The sequence below is a fragment of the Contarinia nasturtii genome, unplaced genomic scaffold (assembly GCF_009176525.2).
Source record: "Contarinia nasturtii isolate CC-2019 unplaced genomic scaffold, AAFC_CNas_1.1 Cnas_scaffold_745, whole genome shotgun sequence".
Lineage (NCBI taxonomy): Eukaryota > Metazoa > Arthropoda > Insecta > Diptera > Cecidomyiidae > Contarinia > Contarinia nasturtii.
Window position 1 is genome coordinate 2,369,507 of NW_022198093.1, and position 12,323 is coordinate 2,381,829.

General features: G+C 34.6%; 1 protein-coding gene across 5 annotated transcripts in view; it reads left to right on the plus strand.

Annotated features, from left to right (window-relative positions):
• The first annotated feature begins 4,614 nt into the window (after positions 1–4,614).
• The window catches only part of LOC116341770 (calcium/calmodulin-dependent 3',5'-cyclic nucleotide phosphodiesterase 1-like), an 83,106-nt gene continuing 75,397 nt past the window's right edge, over positions 4,615–12,323 (plus strand). For 2 of the 5 annotated variants that reach the window (XM_031769047.1, XM_031769050.1), the window contains exon 1: positions 8,160–8,517. The gene's annotated coding sequence lies outside the window, so the exon portion shown is untranslated. Of the gene's footprint in view, positions 4,677–7,054; positions 7,133–7,433; positions 8,137–8,159; positions 8,518–12,323 lie in introns of those variants that run through there. The other 3 variants (XM_031769055.1, XM_031769049.1, XM_031769048.1) reach the window with 3 other exon arrangements.

Below are 12,323 nucleotides of genomic sequence, written 5' to 3' on the forward strand. Positions count from 1 at the left end.
CGTTAAAAATAGACGTCGAACAGTTGAATTTAGACGATGTGTCGAGCCATGAACATCAACTCCCGAAACACTTTCGCTGCCTGAAATTGCACATTTCGTTGGAAAATAAAAGCAATCAAAATAAATATATATATCGGAATCTAAATCGAAAATGCAACCAAACTACATACACAACAAATTTGAAAACTTATACATCTAATTCGATGAAAGCAATTTCACGGTGCACTTACCAAAATAGATTCAGTCACTTTATATGCTATAAAAGCATGTCTCAGTGTGTGGATATGTGAACGACCAAAATCATTTGAAATTTTAATTATCCTTATCACAAACAACAGCGCAATGCATCAACACAGCGAAATAAAGTTTTTTTTTTTTTTTTGTAAAAAAGAAGCAAAATGCTAAAAGTGGGTTCTATCTATGTATATTGCATAGAGAAAACGAGAAATGGAATGTCAATACAGTGTTTTTTTCACTTTTGCTATCAACCGTCTGTATAAAATGTTTCGTTTTAAAGTAAAATGATTCGTTTGTTCGTGTTTCAGCTTCACAACGTATTTTAAAAAAAATAAGTAGTGTACAGAGAAAAGATAACATAACAATTGCAACGATTCTGTTTTTCTATCCTTTTCACCGTAAATGTATTTTCGCGCGATACGAATAATAGATCTTTCTCGTATATTTATGTTGTGAAATGAAGTTCTATACTTATGTGTGCTATTCTTTTCTCCTCTGTCTTCGCCTTCATTTATGTATATACCTCTATTCATTCTCTCTCTTTTTCTTTTTCTCTCTCTTTCTCTTGGACTCCCCCTACCTCTGCATGTGAGTTTGAATGTACGAAAGCACTTTCAACGAAAAATGAATGTGTATATGTATAAAATTTTAAGCTTAAATTCGGTGAAACCCTGTAAACGTAGCAAGCATTAAAAAATGCAATCATTTTAATTAAACTTTTATATTAATTGACTGTTCTGGTGATGTTCATGCAGCAACTAAACTTTTTACACTAAACTCGAAAACTTTTCAGTTTAGTTATGCTTAGCCCCAAATGTATTGTAAAAATGAACATGTAAACAATGGTTTTGACCGAGCATTTGTGCCATTTTCACCATCACTAAAAAGGTAACACGTCAAGGTTGTGATGAAAATACGTTTACGGTTTATTACCAAACAAAACATGAACGTGAAAAAAAGCGAAACTTTGATCAAAACCATATAAACATCATCAGCTCCTCAACTGTTTTATTCGTGCCTAAACCATTTACAAAACAGGTGTACATTTCCATGCGGTTTTACGGTGCTTTTTCGCTTTATCGTCTTTCTTTTTTTTTCGCAGGACCTTCTCCCTCTTAGTGGAAAATGGTTCAAATCATTATTTTTTCTCGTGCTTGAAAGGTTTTCATCTCCGAAGAAGAATGGCATAAAAAGTTGTATGGCGTTGCGCTTATGGAATTTAGCACAAAGAATAAATAACACTATTGCGCTTATGCATTTAAAGCCAATATAATATGGTCTGTCAGATTACATTCGGTGTGTAGCAATTTAATTTTGAATGAGAATTGGCAGCATACATAATATCTTGGCTGGCAAATCAATTTCATCCGATTGAAATTTTGCATGTTACACAAACGAAAAAAAAAACAACAACATTCAAACCGTCGTCTCGAAAGAGAAAGGAAGAACAAAGTAAAAAAAAATATTGAATGTAATCAAATGTTTTGTGTATTTGGAGCTTTCTCATAGATAGCATGAAGTGTAGGCAAGAAGACACTGAAATGTAAGCGCCACAAAATCACAATAACCAACAAGCACATATTCATTCTGCTCCATTATCGCGGCATTCGATAACAAATAATCGCTCTCGATTCAATATATCTCGAGAAAAAAAACAATATATTCTATAGAGAGTGTGTGCGTGTGTATCGGTTTGCGTTCAATTTCAATTTTTATCGAACATTTTTTCGTTTCTGTGTTCCGATTGACGATGTTTATAGCGTTGACGGCTCTCTGACTTGTGCGATTATTTTTCACACGTTCGTTATCTTAATTGAACAGATACTTACAAGCCGTTGAAAGTCTGGTATGCGTTGACTAATGACTGAAATATATACGGCAAACACGCGCTCCTACAAAATTGATTGCAAACAATTTGAATTCATTGATTCGGTTTGTTACATAGAGACTGTAGCTGCCACGATGCTGCCACGTCGTGTCATAGTAACTATTTGATCCGTTGGCATTTTGTCTGTGTTTGAAAAATGCAAAATTGAAACGAACAGCTTTTTTTAACGTTGGCAAATTTTCATTTTATTTTGAATAGATTTTTCATGCGTACAATCGAAATGCTATTCTATTCTTCTGGTTCTGCGTCACATACGATTTATTTCACACGAAATAAAATCAAGTGTTTTGATTGATTGGCCAAGTGAAAGGCAATAATAATACCAATAATCCACACGCTTTGCTAGCATTCAACATATTTTGTCGCCATTGAGCGGAAAAGTAAATTATACTTCTCAACTTGTTGACCAAACAATACATGAAAGCGAAAGAGACAGAGCACAGAATGAGATACAATAATCCATCATAAAATCGATGGTGGTGTGTGAAAAGCGTCTTATCGACGCATCGAATCGTCGATGTCAATCCCCACAAAAAGAAATTTATATCCGTATACACATTTCAAATAGAGCAAATTGATATAATGGCCAAATCCAGATTGATTCGATGCTATTAAGATTCAACATTTCACAAGACCAATATTCTCATGAAGGCCACACTGAATAGCAGGAAAATTGATTCTGTCATTTTCAATTCAGAAAACACTTTATTTAAAATATATGATGATTTGCGTGTATTCACATTTAAAGCTAGTGTTAACTGGTCCAGCTTTTAAATGGTAATTCAAACAAAACACGTAAATCGAAGACCACCACCATCTGCAATTCGAACCGACACTCTAGTTGTCCGTTTGCAATTTATGCGCGTCTGCTTGTTACATGGAATCACACTTTAAATTTTAAATTGAACATCAAGCATGTTCGCAATTTTCTACTTCCATTTAGATGTCTGCAGAATATGTATTCAAAATGTATTGACATCTGTGCACGATGCCAACTTGCTGCCAATTGGTTTTGTATTGCTTTAGATATTCGTTTTTTAATGGACAATGATAAATGGATATTATTCAAATGGAAAAGTTAAATGACACATTTCGAGCACGAAATCCACAATCACTCGTTAAATAACGTTAGAATCGAATTGAAGCAGCATTTTTCCCACTTTTCGGCACTTGTAAATACATATATGTGTCGTTGTTTTTGAATTAGCGGCTACGTATATTTTTGGAATATTTAATGAATATCGTCAACTTTTGATTTCACCCAGCGATTAGATAGATCCGTTGTTGTCTCGCACCTCCAACGAATTTGGTATGTACGCATATAAGTGTACAAACTACGCACATTTACTTGAAAACATAAATATTGAATTTTTATTCCGTTGACTCAATTGCCTTCAATTACTATGAATTCGTTAATGTTAACCAGTTCGTCGTATATATCAATTCGGTGACCATGCGCGCGAGCGTAGAAAGATTACATTCGAGACCAAATATCAGACAAAATTGAAAAACAACAACGAAAATAACACACGCTCGAACTGGAACACCACAACACAGAATTCATAAATCGACTGATTGAATGAGAGACAACAGCAACGACAGCGTCGACGATGAAAAAAAAACTAAAATATAAAAATAGACGAATAACGAATAGTAATAATTAATACGATGTATATCGACTGAAACTCAACTCAATACCGAATCTTAAAACACTTGATTTGAATATATGAGCAATGGAATGACAATACACAAAAACAACAACAACACGCTCTCTTTCTCTCTCTCTCTGTGTGTGTGTCGTTTAGCTTGGCTTTTCCATGTGCGTGCCATTTCGGGTCTCATTCGCTCTTACATTGTTGTTTACACCATGATGCCGTTGCAATGTATGTTACCGCCGCCTCGACATCAAAACTGAACCTGTACAGAGAGTGAGCGGTACGTTACAGGTATATCAGTATCATATGTATTGTATGTATATTGTACACTATCGGTATTGTCGAAAAACTAAACTAATTCGTGGGTACATTTCAAGTCGTTTAGTAGCCAAGTTTATATCGAACAGTTTGAATGTAGTGCGTATGTGCTGTGTCATTCGAAATCGAAATTCATTTTGGTTTTCACCAGATTTTACTTTACAATTGGTGAATCATTTTGTGGTGTCACAGAACCATTTGTGAAGAAAATAATTCTGTTAAAAAGTTAGTGTCAGCAATTATTTAAAGATCAATGTTTTTTTGTTGTTTTTGCACTTCGACCAATGGTCACTTGAAATTTAACTACTCACATTGATTGCACTCGACAGTAAAAAACAAAAAAAAACTTTTCACTTTATTGCAACGAGATTACCTCTTCATAATATACTTCAACTACCAAATTGTAATTCCATATTGTTTGAATACATAAATGTGACATACATACATAACTACAAAAATTGTGCCCAGTTAATTAGAACTATTTTCGCATATTTAAACGCAAGTGAGAGATAGAGGCGGTTGCTTTGGTGTCAAATTGTCAACGACATATAGTGCTCTGAACTGCATACATGGATTATGTAAGTAAATTTGTTGTTGTTTATTTATTGCTCAAATTGATGTTGTTGTTCTGTTTGATGTTTGTATATGTGTCTTGGCAATTATTTAGTTGGCGTGCGCCAACTGAATCATATGATTATTTCGCATGATTTATGGCTTACGAATTTAGTTGCGGTTCAGTTTGATTGAGCGGGAGAGCGGATGTTTATGGTCAAGTACCATGCGGTTGATGAATGATTTTCGTAATACAAATTCGGTTTTAGACCACAAATGCAATGGAAATTTATGCGATTCATTTAATACATAGAACAATGTATATTGTGAATGTATTCTCAATTAATTTTGCGTTGTATCCAGAATTTCGTTGCCAATTAATTGTTCTTGCAAACTTACAATCGAATTCATAGACAAAAGCGTGAATGTGTTGTAATTTTTGATAATGTAATCGTGGTTAAAATGTTATCGTTAGAAAACAGCAACCATCCATCGTCGTCGTTTTACAAAATGAACATAATGTTTTGGTTGCTTCAAGTGGCGGTTTGACATTTGTTGGAAGTCAAAGTTTGAATTTTTTTTCAGTCGCTTCTCTTAAATTTCTCTTGCTGATTGTATGTGTGCCATTTAAGGAAAAACTCAATAACAATGATAATAATGGATAAAATTGTTATCGCAAGTTTTGATAATAATTCTTTCATCGCTTTCGACAATCGTTTCTCATCAACATAGTCATAGTCGTTGTCGAAATGGCTTACGGAAAACATTGAACGAAGGAAAAGCGCGTGGAATGTGTCGGTTTTTGGATAAATTTTCATTGGCATGTGTTCACAAAAAGCTGAAATGCAAACTGATGATGTGTATAAACATATTTTCCATTTGCTATTTTATCGTTCTGATCGCATTCTCTCTCTCACTCTCTCTCTTCTTCACATACATTCAATTACTATTGTTGGTGTGTACACAATGTAGTTTGCAGCGCGGTAGTACACATGGTATGTGTGCACAGGACAGCAATGGATTCGGATCGGTTGTCTTCTTTATGCTCGTTATCATGTATGTTTTTGGGGGGGCACCGTAGAGAGAGAGAGAGAGAGAGAGAGTAGTAGGATAAAACATACGTATGTGTAGGAGAGTGAAATCTCTCCGCTTTGAATATTTTGGAGTGTGCGTAAACGAACAAATCGCATTGAAACGGCTAAGGATAGAAAAAGCGAGCATAAGCACTAATGATAATTCGAATGCATTAAAATGAGACAACCAACGACGAAATGCTTGCATCTGGAGAGTCGAAGAGAGACATCAGTGGAAGAGACCCATAAGAAAGAGTGAAAAGAGACACATGAAAACAGAGCGAAAGAGACGCACAAGAAACGGCAATAATTTTTGTGTACATTTTTGTTAGCTTTTGTTGATTTAATGTCAACTTTTCATTTTCTCATAAAAGACACGATAAGCAAGAAAAATGTAAAACTAAGACATCAGATTAATCATGTCAACGGGAATAATGCTCATCACGAAATGAATAAAAAAAAACGACTCAAACATCATCGTTTTACAATGCTACAAGTGTGTACACTGTACATCGCTATATGAAGTGTATGTGTGCATGATGTAGAATTGGAAATGGAGACAAGGATAGAAAATCGACATTCTCCGCATTTTATGCCACTTATGCACTCATATAATACTCTCTCCGTTCAGTTTTTGTGTCTTATTTGCTCATTCGTTCTGTGTACGACGTTTTGTTGAAATAGAAACAACAATAAAAGCAATAGCAGAAGAAAAAAAACGGAGAAAAAAGTCCCCCCGAAGCTCTATCTCACTTATATGCAGAATGTAAACTGAAATCAACGCCAAATGGCAAAACATCGCAGAGTCGATTGTGAGTGGCATGGCAAAATAAAACACAACAACAATATTATTCAACAAAACAAATGGTAAAATCAGCAACCAGCAAATAACGTATAGAGAATATATATAGGTGGAGAGGATATAGCAAAAGAACTGAAAGGCAAACGCGCGCACACGAGGCAAGCACAAATACAGACAATCTCTTGCAATGTAAAAAGAGTAAAATAACACATTGGGCTTCTTTTCTGTGTACAAAAACACACCGAACACTGAAGAAGAAATTGAATGTGTAATAAAATGCCGAAACGAAATTCAAGACGGAATTCACATTGCACACACAGAGGACACCAACTCACTGCTCGCTGACAAAATTGCTTGGCAAACACACTGTGTTTCGCAATGAGAGAAAGAGAGACGCGAGAAAGCGAAGAATAACAGCGAAAAATAATCGCATTGTTCTGTATGTAAGCGCGTGTAACCTTTGATTCAGTTTGTCCATGGAAGGCACCTGGTTCGCGTGCAATTTTATTTCACGTTCGACGTGCTCTTTACTGTCTCTCGCTTCGTAAATCATATCTCGTCGCCGTGTTTAATACGGTGACATTTACCCATACATAATATATATACCGTACGCAATATATATCGTAATCACTGTAAACTTGAAAATATAGCAATAAAGTAACAGTAGCTGAACTGCTGTAGAGAGAGAAAGAAAAGAAACAACTGAAAAACAGATGAAGAAGTCGTTTTGTCATCATCATTGTGTATATCTGTTACGACAAAAAGATAAAGAAAAAGAAGAAGAACTCGATCAGTGCTCTCTTACAATACGACAGTTTTTTTTATTAGAGATATATACATTTTTTAATACGTTTTCTTACATTTTATTGTTGTTCTTTTCTCCAGTGAGTTTTCCGAATTGAATTGAATCCAATTTGAGTTGAGAAATATATATTTTTTCGTCGCAAGATTTTCAGTTGATGATTTTTTTTTCGTGTCGTATGGCATATATTCATCCCGACTTTGTCAAATATGTGCAATCAAACTTAAGTTTGTGTGAATGGTGCAATCGTTTATTATTATTTTCCGAAGGCGAATCATAAAAAAAAACCTAATAAAGAACCGTTTCGACAGAGTTGCTTATACAATGAAAAATCAAATCGTAAAAAAGAACGAACGAGAAAAGAAAGAAGCAACAAAAAATATATAACATTTTACAAGACTATATGGTACAGTTGAATTAAAGTTCCATACATGATTTTTTCGCTACTGACATTGAACTAAATTAGCGGTGGCCACTTATCTCAAGTAAATTTCCCTGTTCTTCACGTGTATCCCTTCGTGCTTCCACTGAAGCTATTTTTGTTTGAAAATTGTGAAAGAAAAAAGTACCAAACGAACTTAAACGAAAAAATAAAAAATAAAAATAAAATTGAGATTTGATGGGAAAAGGTTCTAAAAAAAGTAACGCACAATTCCCCGGCGGAATCAGTAGAACAACTGGTATGACGAAAAGCTAAATGTACCAACGGACCAATCAACTACACTTTGAACGACGAACAAAAACTCATCCGAATCGATTTGCCTGATAAAAACGGTTCGATTCACTTTTCGCCCTTCATCATAACATATGTAAGACATTTTTTATGGGAAAAATCAGCCAATATATAACCAATAAAATACAGTGTACGCCAACCATCACCAAAACCAAAGTATTTCAAGTGAAACAACCGAAAAGTGGTTGAAATTTTTCTAAACATAAAAATTGTTGATAGAATTTAACATCGTCGTACATATATTTTATTGAAACGCATCGAGAGACCGATGTCAACAGGATTATGTGGTTTTTCCATCGACCGACACCAGCCCGAAACGAACAAAAAAAAAAATATGATGTGGTAACAAAAACCAAGTCATAAAATTCATGAAAATTCAACGAAATCTTCCCTTTGAGTCCAATTTATACATATTTTTGTAGCGCATAAAAGCGACATACACAAGAGAACGAGTTCGGTAAATCTATATGAATATTTTCTTATTATCCCATTTTAGTATGTGTGTGTGTGTGCTTGCGTCCCGCATTTTTAGGGAAAAAAAAGAGACACAACACTTAGAAAAGATATTACATTCGACACACACATAAACCCAGAGACTTCATTAATCCGGTGAATATATATAGATATAGAAAGTAAAAATATGCAAATAGTTGAAAATATCTGTTGATTTTTGTGTTTTAAAAAGATGTGTTTATAGGATGTCATTTTTGGTTTGTGTACTTATATCCTCTGCGAGAATGTTTCGCTTGTGGTATTCTCCTTTTTCCTCTTTTTTTGTATTAGATAATTCGTGCGCTTTGCTTTCAACAGCATGTCCATTTTTAGCGACCGATAACAAGCATTTTTCTGTGTACTGTCCCATTTTTCCGCCGTCCAACGCTCACAAAATGATTCCTTTGCTATTTATTTGATTTACGTATGGTCATATACTTTTCTAATAATGTAAAAGCGATTTTTCATCTGGCAAAAATGAATGGCCCAGAACATCTATACACAAAGAGATTCCTACTTATATATATAAATACATAACAATTTTAGTATAAACCCCACATAGCTCAGTATTATCAGTATTATTTAAGTATATTTATTAAATATTTACATATGGTTATGTGCGTATAGCTTTGGGTATATGCATAGAAATAGCAATATGTATAGTATGATTCAATAGCAAGATTTTCTCTCATTTTGATTTGATTTTATCCATTCCTATTAACATTTCTGATTGAAAAGATGCGAAGAATTACTCATTCTTTCTCGCTTTAGCTTATAAATGTCCGAGATCAGGTGGAACGTATGTTTTGATGCTTGCAGCAAACAAACCTGGTTATCTTTTACCGTACAAAACGGAAATTGAAAGAGATCGAAAATGAAGACGACGATAACATATATGAAATCATCGTACATGAGAACGATGACAACCGTCAACACCTTGCAATGAAATTGAAGTATCTCCAACCACTTGACAAATGTGTCTAAAATCGATTTAACAATTTATTGACATCTATTCGCACCGAAACTTCACTTATTCTCTCACTCTCTCACTCGCACTTTCTCACTTTCTTACTATCTCTCTCTCTCTTTCTCTCTCTCTCTCTTGTTCTTACCCTTTCACTCTCATTGTCAAAACTGTTTCTCCAACTCTCGCTCACTTTTACTCTCCTGTTGTCCAATGTTCCGTCTCTTCAATGCTTGCAAACGTTTACCGTTTATTCACTGCCACGCACACGAATTATAATTCCATTTAAAATCCTACACGTAAAGTGTATGTTGGTACGCATTAGTTGGTGGTGATGAATCAAATCATTCGATGTACGTACATGTATGGAACACTAATGCGCCAATCTAAATCACATTAATGTTGAACATGGGCACATCAAGTCAAACCATATGTATTTGTGATGAGTTTTCCGAGAATTGAAGAGAAAAATTGATGAAAAATTTAAGAGTCAAGGTTAAAAAATGTTCATAAAGCACACATCATCAATAAACTCTGTGGACACAAAAAAAAAATTCTCCTCTTCTTTCCACTGAAATTACCAGCAAAGCACCATACAGCCAACATGAGTGAGCGTTCAGTTGTTGTTGTTCATTGCAAGTTGATATTGTTGGTGTCACGTTCGCAGAAGAAACGCAAATAAAACGTTTCATATCAAAATACAATTCAATTAAGTTGATTGCACATTATGGTTGCCAACGCAAAACATAGCGGGCGCGCACACGGGCAATTTACATAAAACAAAAAGAGAAAGATGGATAGGTTAAGCGAGAGCGGAGCGAACGAGAATTGTCGACACACTCGAACTTAACTCATTTTTCTTTCTTGGGGCTTTTCATACAACAATCGTTCGTTTTGCCATCATATAACAATCATGTATATGGCATGGCGTTATGTCATCGCTCAAAATCGCATTTCATTTAATTTGTGTGCATATAAAACTTATGCATTTATGATCAAATTATAACGATAAATGAAATAAAAAAAGAGAGTTCATGTGTAAGAGGCGTATGATGTGTGTGTGTCTTCTGTGTGTTGAACAGCAAAAAAACCTGAACAAAAAACACAAGAGAGAAGAGAAAAAGAATTGCAATAAAAAAAAAACCAACAGCAACAGCGTGATTATGTCGTATGCACAGAGAATAGTGGCAAACCGAATCGACCCATATTTATGATTGATATCTTGTCGTGTGTTTGTGTATATATATTGTGTGTACCCGATGAGAGAGTGTACAATGTTCGTGAACCAGAAAATCATATTTCATGCATTGATATATGAACAATGAATAGCAACAGCACCATTGGCGTTGCTGTTGTCGCCCGTTTTCGATGAAAATGCCAATGCTTTTGACGAAGTTATATGTGTTTAAATGATAAATACGGTGTATTTATGTGTGTGTGCTGTAAGTCGTCAATTTAACAATGTAATTGAAGTCATTGCCGTAGTAAATTGTAATTTCACAGCCTGTCATATGAGTAGTGCTATATTACTGTTTCAATATGATTTTCTGTCGTCTGACAGCTATGAGAGATACGCATTTTCATCGTCCAATGAAAAGATCACAGAATTGACATCAGTTACCTGATGCGCTTCAATACAAATTTTCGCAAAATACGCATTACATGGCAACCATCATTAGCTTTGTCCGGGCGAAAAAGCATCTGTGCAAGAGAAAAAGGAATAATGAAGACCAAGGACGAGTAGAAAAAAGGAGACCGAATGATAGAAAGAGAGGAAAAAGCGAGAGGGGGGGTACGAGAGATAAAAAGAGATCAAAGGAACTAAATGGAAATGTTATCTTTACGACGCCATTCTCAAACTGAACAAACATCTGAATCGAATTGTTTGGAATTTTCTCCGAATCTGTGAAACTACAATTTATAGCATTATTTGCGGAATTATGTGAAAAATGTGCCACACATAGCATAACAAAGCGTAATAAAGCATTACAAAGCACTGAATATATATAAGTTGATATGGATATAGCTGCACACATCGGAAATCTCAAAATGATCGTAATTCGCATTTTCAAGGATATAATACAAGTTTAACCGTATTTTGATCTGCATCATTTGTGCAATGACCAACCAAATTCAATGGCACAAAATGGGCACGAACAAGATGCAGCAAACATTTAACATTAAAGTATATTGCATTGCAAAAGATTCCAATGACGCAATATCAAGTTAAATCGTAGCCAGTTAGTTGTTTTCATTCGATAGTTTTTCAAACAAATGCTCAATCCTTCTAAGCAGCTAAAGCTTATCCGCATGGATGAACTAAGCGTACATATAACAACAACATAAATGCACCAAACAAAACCAAAAACAACTTACAAACCAAAACAGTGAATGCTTCGTACATATATTCGGTGTAGTTTTGTATTTTCGATACCAGCTACAACATTTCAGAGATTTTGATTACGAATTTAATCAAACAAACTGACATTGCATACACATTCACCATATGGCTTCAGTGACAACGGAAAGGTTGTACCCAAAAATCATTATTATTTTATTGGAAAATTGTATATATGTGCTGTGGAGGAGAAAAAACATCGTTTATTTTGATTGATATTGAAATTCGAAGCTATCGTGTGTTGCATTCATTTTAGATTAAATGTGAAAATAAAAAAACTTAAAATATATACGACATCATTCACTTCATGACTAAATCTATTTTTCTGTGGTGCAGAGATATGTGCGGTTTTCATATTCACTTCATATTTTACCAGTTTACCGGGATATTTTCTATGCATTGTTTTCCC